This window comes from Phalacrocorax aristotelis, chromosome 8 (assembly GCF_949628215.1).
Source record: "Phalacrocorax aristotelis chromosome 8, bGulAri2.1, whole genome shotgun sequence".
Lineage (NCBI taxonomy): Eukaryota > Metazoa > Chordata > Aves > Suliformes > Phalacrocoracidae > Phalacrocorax > Phalacrocorax aristotelis.
This window is the reverse complement of record NC_134283.1, coordinates 16,540,367-16,553,708: the sequence shown is the minus strand read 5'-3', so window position 1 is coordinate 16,553,708 and position 13,342 is coordinate 16,540,367. Positions and strand designations below refer to the sequence as shown.

General features: G+C 40.6%; 1 long non-coding RNA gene across 4 annotated transcripts in view; it reads left to right on the top strand.

Moving 5' to 3' along the window:
* LOC142061051 (uncharacterized) overlaps nucleotides 1-13,342 on the top strand; it is a 28,915-nt gene that overhangs the window by 13,549 nt on the left and 2,024 nt on the right. For all 4 annotated transcript variants that reach the window (XR_012662033.1, XR_012662034.1, XR_012662031.1 and 1 more), the window contains 2 exons: nucleotides 7,885-7,980; nucleotides 9,966-12,936. This is a non-coding gene — a long non-coding RNA (uncharacterized LOC142061051). The remainder of the gene's footprint in view (nucleotides 1-7,884; nucleotides 7,981-9,965; nucleotides 12,937-13,342) is intronic.

The window sequence follows — 13,342 nt, the reverse complement described above, 5'->3', positions numbered from 1 at the left end:
GCCCTGGTGATGTAGAGAAGGCAGAGTTACTGAATGCCACCTTTGCTTCAGTCTTCACTGCTAAGGCTGGCCCTCAGGGATCCCAGCCCCCAGGGGAGAGCAAGGAAGTCTGGAGAAAGGAGGACTTGCCCTTGGTTGAGGAGGATTGGGTTAGAGGTTACCTAGGCAAACTGGATCCTTGCAAATCCATGGTCCCCAATGGGATGCACCCATGAGTGCTGAAGGAGCTGGAGGATGTTCTTTCCAAGCCACTCTCCGTAATCTTTGAAAGGTCCCAGGGGACAGGAGAGGTGCCCAAGGACTGGAGGAAAGCAAATGTCACTCCAATCTTCAAAAAGGGCAAGAAGGAGGACCTGGGAAACTATAGGCCAGTCAGCCTCACCTCCACCTCTGGAAAGGTGATGGAGCAGTTCATCCTGGAAGTCGTCTCCAGGCATGTAGAGGACAAGAAGTTTATCAGAAATAGTCAACATGGATTCACCAAGGGAAGATCATGCTTGACCAACCTGATAGCCTTCTATGATGGTGTGACTGGCTGGGTAGACAAAGGGAGAGCAGCGGATGTCATTTCTATCACCTTCAGTAAGGCTTTTGACACCGTCTCCAATAATATCCCCATAGGTAAGCTTAGGAAGTGTGGGTTAGATGAGTGGACAGTGAGGTGGATTGAGAACTGGCTGAACAACAGAGCTCAGAGGGTCATGATCAATGGGGCACAGTCTGGTTGAAGGCCTTTCACTAGTGGTGTTCCCCAGGGGTCTGTGCTGGGTCCAGTCCTGTTCAACATATTCATTAATGACCTGGATGATGGGATAGAGTGTAACCTCAGCAAGTTTGCTGATGATATCAAGCTGGGAGGAGTGGCTGATACACCAGAAGGCTGTGCTGCCATCCAGCGAGACCTGGACAGGCTGGAGAGCTGGGCTGAGAGGAACTTCATTAAATTCAACAAGAGCAAGTGCAAAGTCCTGCCCCTGGGGAGGAACAACCCCATGCACTGGTACATGTTGGGGGCTGACCTACTGGAAAGCGGCTCTGTTAAGAAGGACCTGGGAGTGCTGGTGGACAGCAAGTTGACCCTGAGACACCAGTGTACCCTTGTGGCCAAGGCAGCCAACAGTACCCTGGGGTGCAGTAAAAGGAGTGTGGCCAGCAGGTTGAGGGTGGTTATCCTCCCCCTCTACTCTGCCCTAATGAGACCATATTTGGGGTGCTGTGTCCAGTTTTGGGCTCCCCAGTTTAAGAATGACAGGAACTGCTTGAGCAAGTCCAACTGAGAGCTACCAAGATGATCAGTGGACTGGAGCCTCTCTCTTATGAAGAAAGGCTGAGAGACCTGGGTTTGTTCAGCCTGGACAAGAGAAGGCTGAGGGGGGATCTTATCAATACTTCTAAATAACTGAAGGGTGGGTGTCAAGAGGGTGGGACGAGACTCTCTTCAGTGGTGCCCAGTGACAGGACATGGGGCACATGTTGGAACACAGGAAGTTCCACCTGAATATGAGGAAAAAATTTTTACTGTGAGGGTGGTGGAGCACTGGAAGGGGCTGCCCGGAGAGGTTGTGGAGTCTCCTTCCCGGGAAACATTCAAAACCTACCTGGACACGGTCTTGTGCCCCCTGCTCTAGGTGTGCCTGCTCAAGCAGGGGGCTTGGATGAGATGATCTCCAGAGGTCCCTTCCACCCCCTACCATTCTGTGATAACTGAAGCTGACAAATCAATTTGTTTTCAGGTGTTTTAAGCCCAAATATATTGCTTTAATACGTGAATGAAACACTTTTAGAACTGTTTAAAAAAGTGCTACAGTATATGAAAAATAAGCCATAGATCTTCCTTGATTTTCTGCTGTCCCACTGGTAACTTCAGGATCAGTGTTAGCAAGCTTTTTTTTTTTTCTTGGTGGTGGAGCAAATGGAGTTTCATCTCTCCATATTGCTGTCAGTAAGTGTGATCTTCCAAGTCTAAAAGGCTAAAATCAAGATATCAGTAAAAATCTTAAAAGATAATGTTTAGCATCTATGCTGAGAACATATGGATCACTACTCTTAATTTTTGTGCCCTCTATCTCCAGTATTTTTTTTAAAAAAAACAGGCTACTAACAACATTACACTAATGCTGGTCTAATAGTTCATAATTGACTATGTTCTTTTCAATTGTATATTTCCAGTATACTCGGATGATGAGAGAGAATCAAATGCTAAATATAAATAATTTCAATAGTTAGGGTATTTCATTCTCAAATCTGGCACTAAAACATGATCAAGCAGGAATCACTAGGTAAAAAACTTCCTTTTATGTATATTCCAGATTCCTACTATACTTTGACAAATTTAAAATTTTTCAGTGTGGCTTAAAGTGGAGATGACAGTTACTTCCTGATATTGTAGGAAGTGTATCTGATTAATGAAACACTGTTTTGTGGGGTATTTTAAACGTCACAACACTGGACTTGATGGTTGTGGATTCTGGTACATACAAGATGGCAACAACAGCACAGCAATGGGAAACAATGACGCAGACTTTATTTGTATATAACTAACTTCTCTTTTCTTCAAGGCAATATGCTAGAATTATAGAAAATCTGTTACAAGAACCTGGTCTTGTGGTGGAAATAATATACTTTACAGAAGTCCAATATCACACATGCACTCCAAGTTAAAAATGATGGGTTTTATATTCTTGAACATCCCAATGTAGCACTTTCCTCTTGTAATCATGCTTCATTATTCTATCAAAAGAAAGTTTAGCTTGTCTGGGAGATGTCACTTAAGATAGTCTTCATTCAGAACTGCAGTTTAAATTTCTTTCAACCTTTTCAAATTTTAAATGTTGATTCATTGCACTCCTTGGTGACAGAATTTGACCTAGTTAAAATGAGACACACTGAAAGAGTTTACTGAATTAGCTTCTAATAATTCATAATACATGAAGTGATTAAATATCTGTCCTGGATTGCTGCTTAAATAGCATAAAAGGTACGCACCACTCACGTAATAATTGACAGAATCACAGAATCACAGGTTGGAAGGGACCTCAGGGATCATCTAGTCCAACCTTTCTAGGAAGAGCAGAGTCTAAACAAGATGGCCCAGCACCCTGTCCAGACGACTCTTGAAGGTGTCCAACGCGGCCGAGTCAACCACTTCCCTGGGGAGATTATTCCAATTGGTTGACTGTCCTCACTGTGAAAAATTCCCCCCTGGTGTCCAGTCGGAATCTCCCCAAGAGCAATTTGTGTCCCTTCCCCCTTGTCCTCTCCATGTGACTCCATGTGAAAAAGGGAGTCTCCATCTTCTTTGTAACTACCCCTTAAGTACTGGTACATGGTGATGAGATGCCCTCTGAGCCTCCTTTTGTCAAGGCTGAACAAACCCAGTTCTCCCAGCCTATCCTCATATGGCAGGCTTCCCAGTCCTTTGATCATCTTGGTGGCCCTTCTCTGGACCCCTTCCAGCCTGTCCACATCCTTTTTGTACAGCGGGGACCAGAACTGTACACAGTACTCCAGGTGTGGCCTGACAAGCACTGAGTAGAGTGGGATGATGACTTCCTTCTCTCTGCTGGCGATGCCCTTTTTGATGCAACCCAGCATCCTGTTGGCCTTCCTGGCTGCAGCAGCACACTGTTTGCTCATGTTGAGCTTTCTGTCCACCAGGACCCCCAGGTCCCTTTCCACAGAGCTGCTCTCCAGCCAGGTGGATCCCAGTCTGTACTGCACTCCTGGATTATGTTTTCCTAGGTGCATGACCTTACATTTTTCCTTGTTGAACTTCATAAGGTTCTTGCTGGTCCACTCTTCCAGCCTATCCAGATCTCCCTGCAGAGCAGCTCTCCCTTCTGGAGTGTCTACTTCCCCACTCAGCTTGGTGTCATCAGCAAACTTCTTCAGGCTACACTTGATGCCATTATCCAGATCACTTATAAAGATGTTGAATAACATTGGGCCCAATATCGATCCCTGGGGGACTCCACTTGTGACAGGTTGCCAGTTTGAGAAAGAGCTATTTACCACCACCCTTCAGGTGCAGCCTGTCAGCCAGTTCCCCACCCACTGCACAGACCACTTGTCTAGGCCATAACACATCAATTTCTCCAGGAGGAGACTATGGGGGACCGTATCAAAGGCCTTGGAGAAGTCCAGGTAAACAATGTCCACCACCCGCCCCATGTCAACCAGGCAAGTCACTTTGTCATAGAAGGCCACCAGGTTTGTCAAGCACAATCTGCCTTTAGTGAAGCCGTGTTGGCTTTTCCCAATTGCGTGCTTCATTTGACTTGTGATGGCCCCCAGGAGGATTCGTTCCATAACTTTCCCAGGGATTGAAGTAAGGCTGATGGGCCTATAGTTACCCGGATCCTCCCTCGAGCCCTTCTTGTAGATAGGGGTAACATTTGCCTTCCTTCAGTCCTCTGGGACATCCCCCATTCTCCATGACTTCTCAAAGATTATGGAGAGCGGCCTTGCGATGATGTCAGCCAGCTCTCTCAACATCCTTGGGTGGATGGCGTCAGAGCCCATTGATTTGTGGGGGTCAAGATCCTGTAGTAGTTCATATACTAACTCTTCCTTCACCGATGGTGGGTCGGTGTTTGGTTCAATTGGCAATTTTGTTCCCAAAGCCTGGGACCCAACAGTATTGGTGAAGACCGAGCTGAAGAAGATGTTGAGGACCTCTGCCTTTTCTGCATCATTGGTGATTGATTCTCCTTTTCTGTTTAACAGTGGGCCTATGTTTTCCTTCTTTTTCTCCTTATGGTTGACATGTCTGAAGAACCCTTTCTTGTTATTTTTTATGTCTACAGCCAGTTTCAATTCAAATTAATGATAGGAGGTTTTAAAATTTTTATCTGTATTTATCCCAGAACTTCTTATTGTAAATTTACAAATTTTTACAAATTTTGCTTCATTTCTTGTATCAAGAACACAACAGTGTAAAGGCAGTTTCTTCTGGAGGGAATCTAACTGCCCTGTTCTCCAGTTAGCTAGAAAAAGTTCTGAAATTAATAAAAAATCTGTACTAATTCCTGTTATTTCAGGTGTAGGTGTTTGTGAAAGTCTTTGTATGGAATTGGGAATCTTTATCTCAGTTTTAGCTTTAGATCTTGAATGACCAATAATATCTTGATAGTGAGAAGGAGAAATTACAACTTTTCACTTACATTTCAAATGAAGTTTGTATACTGCTGCCAAATCAAAACTGACCTCTGAGGCTGCAAGAGGGCTTTATCAATACTGAACTGAAGGCTTTAGAAATCTCACTCAATTATGTTGCACAGACTTAACAGCTATATTTATCTTTCGGTAAATATGTGAAGTAGATGAAAACACAAGGTTGATAAAGCCAGCTATCTCTTCTCTGTGGTGCATCATAACATGCCTGTGGAGGATGCACTGGCTCTTCTGGTTAAAGCTTTTGGGAATACATTTGCTGAGTGTGAGCAACAGGAGCGTACCAGGGTTTCACAACAGGCAGCTGATCTGGTAGACAACTGCCTAGCGTGGGAGCTGTGAGATACGCAGTGTGCCTCTGGGCATTGGACATATTTCTGTCAAGTGCAAGGAAATACTTGGATTAGGTGGAGTTAAACTCAGTAAATGACTACGCAAAGACCAGAAAAGAGATGATTGAAGGTATTAATATTTTTTCCCACTGAAATACAACTTCAAGCATTTTTTAAATCTGATGTAAATAATCTCAGGTACATTCTATGTAAATAATCTGTAAATAAATTATAAGCATAAGAGATCAAAAGTTCATATATAATATGCCAGTGTGTATATTAATGGGCATGTGTATTCTAAAGTAGAGTGCATATATTCTTCACAGAACTGGATATGTTATAAGGACATAGACACAAGTCCCCTAATGGGTAATTACTGTCACAGGTTATGGTTGCAAAGTGAGTATTTGATCACCTGCTAATGCTGTTGAGTATTTAAGTTTTAATAACACTGTATGCATAAATGGATTTGAGTTAGTGATACCCATCAGTCCATTAAGCAGAATGCAACTCTTGGTTTAACCTAATTCAGTAATATAATGGTATATGAACTTTTTTAATTAAAAAGTTTAGAGATGTTATGTTAGATTTTAAAAGAAAAGAAAAACTCAGCCACATATGTAAATTACAGACTTGGAATATCTGTCCCATTTTGATCTTAAGAGCTACTCCAAAGACAGTTCTTGGATCCGCTTGTGATAAGGGGATAGTGAGATTCTTGCAAGCTTCTCCTTGTGCTCTTAACGTCTTTTGAAGAATTGCGTACCACTTTTGTTCATTTAAACTAAGGCTTGTTGAACAAACTCCTTTAACTGCTCCTCTAACTGAAGTTGAAGACGTGTCATGAGGGTGCAAGGGCATGTACAAGCATTGCCAGCCACACCTTAAGTAAACCTCCACCTCTTGCACTGCCAAGCAGAATTGCTGTCTTAGGCCAGTCACCCCTTCCTCAGGTTAAACCTTCATTTGGGTGATAGACAGTCAGGGGCTCTTCTTCCAATACTGTTTCAGTTTTGTATTTCAAAGTAATTCATTCTGTTTTCATGACTGACTGGATCACTTGCCACAGTACATTCAGTCATGAAAGTAGAAGAAAACATAGTAGATACTACACTAGCTACAATCCAGTAGATGGGTGGGATGTGGAAAATCTGAACTTGCAAATATTTGGCAGTGATCAAATAATAGTTGAAAGTCTGGAACTCAGCCATGCTATTTTCAGACCAAACTTTATGTGAAAGAATAGGAGAGTAGGGGAGTATACTATTCTTTCTCTAAAAATCAATTTGTTCTAACATTATAAAAGCATAAAAATATAAAGCTCATCTTTCATGTCCTTAGTCTGAAATCAGATTCAACTACTGTCCTTGCATTTTTTTGAAGTTGGTATGGGTTGAGGTGAACACCTAACTATTTCAGAAAGACTTTTTTTCCTCCCATTGTGAACTTTTCCCATTCTACAAAGCTTTCTTTTTTAGTTACCAAGTTGGCTGCAATTCTTTTGAGTTACTGAAACTCATTGAAAGCCAAAAGGGCAGCTGAAATGGTGAAGGCGGTTCAGGTTTTAAACACGAATATTCTTGGGTGTATAGATTTAGAGCATGGTGCTTTGTGGTAAATTAAATACTGCTTTAATGGTTGAAATAAACAGGGAAGTCAGCAAAAATTGTGACACCTGCTTAATTGGATTATTTTCTTTTACTAAATGGTAGTGTAGAAAGAAACCACAGGTACACACTCCTGACAGGTATCAATGTTAGTGCTCAGTCTGATTCTTGGAATGGATGCTAGGCACAAACTATATCAGAACTAGTGACCTACATTATGGACATGGATTAAATTCTTGCTTAGAACCAGACTCAGATGACATCTGTTTGTCATGACAAAACCTCAGAAACAAAATCTGGCTTTAATTTCCCATACCAATTGTACTTTATTTGTCAGTTTGCGTTTTAACTTGCTTGTGCAGGTTAACATTAATATCAGGGAGAGTTTTACTTCGCAGCTTGCTCATGCTAAGATTAGTAACACTGCAGGTCAGCGTGCTCAGTTAAATACATGCAGGGAGCTTATACTTGTAGCTCAGTGGTTGTACGTCTTTTAAGGTAGGGCACTATGACTGATAAAGGCTAAGGCATTTGTAGCTGCTGGTGTGTGGTGTCACTGCTTTGTCTGCAGTGCTTGTTTCTATACTTGTTTTCAGATAGGTAACTAGTGCTTCTTAAGCCTGGTGTTTTTAGACCCTCACAGTTGAGAGTGTGTCATCTGCAAATAAAAGTAGATTTTACTGTTGGCTTTAAAACAGTTGACAATAAAAACCAAAAACCATTTCCAATCAGGACCGTCAGATCAATGGATAATCTTCTTCCTCTTCTTTTAGCACCTGCTAAAGGATTTGGACTTCTGGGATATTCTTGACACCAGCCTGTGAAATGGCCACTGCTTGGAGGGACACTTGGCCTTTTGCCAATGCCAGGTGAGAGTGATAAACCTCTATAGCTGTTTGGTTTAATAACTGTAAATTACTTCCAGTTAAAACCTTCCTGATGCTGACAATCATACATTTGTTCTGGCAGGAGAACTTTATTCCATTTAAATAATGAAAAAAAAAGCCATCTTCAAAGCCAGTCTTCGCCTGAAGGGTACTGTTTCTATATTGAAATACTTAGATACTGCTTTCTAAACCATACAAGTCCAGTGGGTTTCTTTGGCTTTTTCATAATAACCAGGGTGCTTACCACATAGATGCCTGTGAGGTTGTTACTGTAGTCATCCAAGCAAATGAAATGTTATTCACAGTAGAAATACAATAATGTAATTTATAATTGAAATTTTAAATACTCTTAAGTAGAAAAAATTATTAGATATTGCTGTAGATGTAAAATAAAAATAAGAATGCATAGTTCTTGATTTAAATCTTTTTTTTTAATGGGGAAAAGACAACTGGAGAAACAAACAAAAGCATGACTGGAAATAACTAATTTTCTTACATCACCATTTTAAACTCTTCCAGGGTGGGGGGAAAAATAATTTTCTGCATCCCCATAGTTCACTGAGAGTAGATTTGAAAAGGTAAATCACAGTCAGTTTAAATGAAGTACTTTGACTTTAGCTAAGCAGTCATGTGCCCTCCTTGCAGGTTTGCAGACCTTGAGAGGGAAATACCTTCTGGCCTGTAGGAAGGCTAGTTAGCTTTTCTGTAGGGCTTTGCCTTTGTTTTTTGTAGACATGTAGTGGCGGCGGGGAAGGAAAATGAGACACTGAAAACAATTTTCTCCACTAATTTAAAAGGGGATTAGGCCCATGGTGACTGATGCCTGTTGCAGGTAATGGTTTCTGGTAATCTAGCTACAGTGCCTGTCAGAGCTGCTTTCTGTGCTTGTGAGCTGTTTGGCGTTGGCCAGTAAGTTAGCAGTTGTGTTAGAACAGAGGTTCTGGACTAGCCATGGTCTCAAGTGGAGGGAGAGGAGGGAAGGGGCTTAGAGTTAGCTTGAGCTTGTACTCAGTAGAAAGTCAATGCTTAGAGAGGAGCAGGCAAGTGACATTTCACATAGATTTGATTTGCATGTCAATTGTTGCTTTGAGTGTATTTTTCAGCCTTTTTAAGAAGTGAAGCATGATGGTTAAATGTGTGAGTAATTGGTGGTCCCTTTATCTTACAGACATATAAAATATAATATATAAAAATATACTTATGTGCTTCTCTAGTTGAGAAATGTAAGTGGATGTTTTTACTGCTTATTAGGCATACAGTGCTATGGAGAGTTACCCAAGAGTGCATGGCAGCTGGGAGCTGACATAATCTGAAAGGTGTTATCAGAACCATAAAAGATTATTAGAGGAATCATGGTTTCTTTTCATAGCTCTTCCTCTTGGCATGGGTTGATTCTTTTAAGGTTATAAAGAGGAGAGAACTTTTTTCTGTGTTCATGGCAGATAGAGTAATAAGTAATTGCTGTAATTTGTAATAGAGATGATTTAGGTTATATGTGAGGAGGAAGTGTGTGGCCAGTTCATATTGAAACACATTGCCTGGAAGGAACAAGAACTGGTGAGGCACATGCCCATCAGTGGTAATACAGGTATACATGATTCTGCATCAGGTATTAGTACAGGACATATACTTTCATTTTAAATGTTCTGCAGCACAGTATTAGCTAGAGGATTATGTTAGCTTTACACTGGGCCCTTACAGGGCCTTCCAGTATGCAGGATACTTAAAAAGAATAGGATATTTTGCACTGAAGTGAGAAGTTAGATTACCTATTTGAGGACATGGAACGATCAAAAGCTTATAGCAAATAATTAGGTTTGAATACAGTAAAATGAAAAATTGAGATGGCAATTAGCCTTTCACTGATGGAAGAAGGGAATTGATTTTTAGATATAAGTAGGTGCGGGGAAGGTGACAGATACAGACACTGCAACTGTCTTACAGTATTTGTCATATTTTTGTCACAGCTGTTCATGTTAAACCAGTACAGCACCAATGGGGAGCTTAACTAAGAAGACACTGTTGACACCATTGGCAATAGTAGAAGTACTCTAACCACACCTGCATCGCATCTTCTGTCGCACTCCATCCTGTGAGAACTTCCGAAAAATTTAAGAAGGCTTTTGTATTAAAATAAATATTAATGAATATCAGTGTTGTACCTTTGTAATTTTAAATTAGAAGCTGCTAAACAGTCACAAAATAGTTACCTGGTTTATGCAGTTGTCACCAATTTCACCTTGTGGTTCAACTTCATCTGACTGTGGGCAGGTCTGGTCAGACCTGGACTTCAGTGTATGTTGGATGGGATGGATGGAGTTTTTCTAAATTCCTGGAAAGTCCCATCAGTTGTTTTTGCGTTTTACCTTATAGATAGATGAAGGTGAAGGGACTGACTTCAGCCTTCAACCAGAATTATTGGTGTTACTTGCTCACCTAACAACCGACAGCTTTGAAACAGTTTTATGTTGATCTCTTGAATATTGAATTTGCTTGGGTTTGGGGTTTTTTGTATTTTCAACTGTTTCTTTTCCATTATAACTTGAACTTATAACAATGGGAAAATTAAGGAAAATATAGAAATAACTGTAGTTAAAAAAGCAGTCAAGTTACTTAATGTGAGGAACCACCTTAATCTGTAGTTACATACAAGCCAATCAAATACCAGATTTAAAAAATATTTTTAACAGCCATTCTACTGAAATATCAAGTATACTTGAATTTAATACATGTTTATTATTATTAATACAATAAATACATTTAATACACCCTGCAAAAACAGTTAATATAGAAGATAAGTTATTGCTTATAGAGAGAACATAAAGAAACATTGCTAGAAACAGTTTTTCTTAAAAATTTTTGTGGATTTTTCCACCTTCTGAAAGAGGCAATTACTTTCATAGAGAAAATAGTTTAGATGTAATGAAGCACACATCAAGTTACTGAAAGTAACTTCTGTAATGCATTACATATGTCATAGGTATTACTTGCAACCATAATAGGCACAGTACTTTTGTAATGTCTTTTAAAATGTGAAGTAGTTTTTATTTTACACGTACCCATACCAGAAATATGACAGCTGCTTTTCATAATCGAAGGGGAACGTTTCTGCTGGTAGTGAATAGTGAAGAACTGACTAATACGTGTGCTTATCAGTATATCAGAGTAATTAAATAATTTTGTTCTTTCCTTTTGCAAGACAGGCTGTCTAATGCTTTCACTGTGGATTGTGTATTAGAGTACTTAGTCTAGAAGGTTACACAGTGACTTCAGTGTTGTTTTCCTGATAGTGCTTGCTTGACTTGCTTTATCATAACTTGTTGTCAGATGCGTTTTCATTATTGAATTTATTCATTCTCTGAAGTAAATCAATTCATAAATTTAATTTTACCAGGAAACATTACCAACTGTAGTTCCTAATTGAGCAAAATTTTCCTGCAGTGCAAACTGTGGAAAATAGTCCTGTGCTTGAGAACTAAGTGGTATCTTTCTAAAAGGCCTGCCAACTTAATTTTATCTTGGAGCTTTTTTAATTCACTTAATGCTAAAACCATTAGGAAACTAGCTGTCAGCCCAAGAGGAAGTTATATTATAACTTATTGTTTTTTAAGACTCTAATATCTGTTTTTAAAAATGTAAGTATGATTGCTGTGGTGATAGTGTAATGGTAGCGCCCACTTTGAATAGCAAACTAGTTCTCAAAATTATTGCAGCCCACCTAACTCCTACCTATGCATTTATTTGGTCGTTGATACTACAATGTCTGAGGGCTTCATTCACTTATAAACTACCCTGCCGGTGTCCATGCGAGATAGGAGATTGCCTAGGCTTTCCCAGGGGAACCTGGAAGCTTGTTTCAGAGCTCAGAATTGAACTAATTCTCTTGAGCCCCACAGTAGGTCCTTAATCACAAAATCATTCCCACTTCCCCCAAAGGGATTAAATGTAATAACTTTTATCATTTAAGAGCTTTTCTTTTTTAACACTTGAGGTTGAGGTTTTGAGGTGAACTTTGCTAAAGAGTTACCTGTCATGGTGTAAAATCTTTTTTCAAAGGCAGGCAGTAGGAAGTTGCAGTGCTGCTCTGGCACATGCAGGGGTTGATCAGGTCCTGCTGGCCCTGCAGTGGGCTCCAGCCATGAGTGGAGAGCTGGCATCTTGTATGCTTAAACACTAATCCCTCTGTGTTGTGGGGAAGGTGCTAAAACTAAATATCCTAAGGGAATAAAGAGTGAAAGAGGTATGTACACTGCACTGTGAAGAACAGAAGTGAGGCATGTAAGAAGGTAAAGGGGTGTTATGTTGCCATTTTAGCAGTCAGCTTGAGCCTCTGACTTCACATGTGAAAAGGAAATATAAGGGAGCTAATAAGGCAAAACCAGTTTCACCTGCATCTGGATACGAGTGGGGAATTTCTGTAGATGTTTAATTTTCAAGAGAATTAGGTCTAATTTAGTAGCCTTGCTGATGTGAAATTGGAGAAAAATAAACCCCAAAAGTTCTAAACTCAACATGTCTGTGCACAAAGGAAATTATGTTTGAAACTTCACTCATTTAAATACAGCAAAAAAACCAAACCAACCTATCCAAAACAACAACAACAAAAACACACCCCGAAACACAAAAACCCAAACTCAAGCTTTGCAGAACATTGTCAACTAAATGAATTGTAACCTCTGAAATCTTTTTCCTGAGGAAACTTCTGAGCAGCTTAGAGTAGTTTAGATACTTCTTTCTTTGACTTGCTACGTGCAAGCTCTTGGAAGTGGTCTTAAACTTTACTACAGACCAATAAAAATTCTTGTTCATCCTTCAATGAGGTGTTTGGGTAAGGTATACTCAATTTAAAATTGGTTAAAAAGGCCAATGGTCCTTAACAAATGTTCACAGTACTGGGGAGCATGCAACAACAGAGCGATGATGTGCTGCACTATATAGGTGAGTAAAGAAAAAGAAAAGGCAAATGGAACCTTGACCAGGTAAGTATTTAAGTCTTACTGCAGCCTGGGAGTTGAGACACAATGTAGTGGAGACAGTTGTTCTGTCTCTGTTACCGAACTGCAGCAGTGTCCCAGGGCCAGCTGCTGTGCAGGTAAAGCGGGAGTCCCTCAGCAGGGGAGGGTGCTGCCTGCCCCTGCCATGCCATGCAGCACAGCCAGCAGGGGAGGTGCCCCCTCAAGCGTGGGAATACCAGGGCTCCAGTGCAGTTAGGCTGCAGGTTGTGAAAAGTGAAGGAGAGATATAAAGTTCCCACTTAGCTGCTTCTGCTGCTCATCGTTTAGTCATCTGTGAATTTCTGGAGGTGTCTGCTCTCCTCAGAGCTGCTGGTTGTGTGTGAAGCATT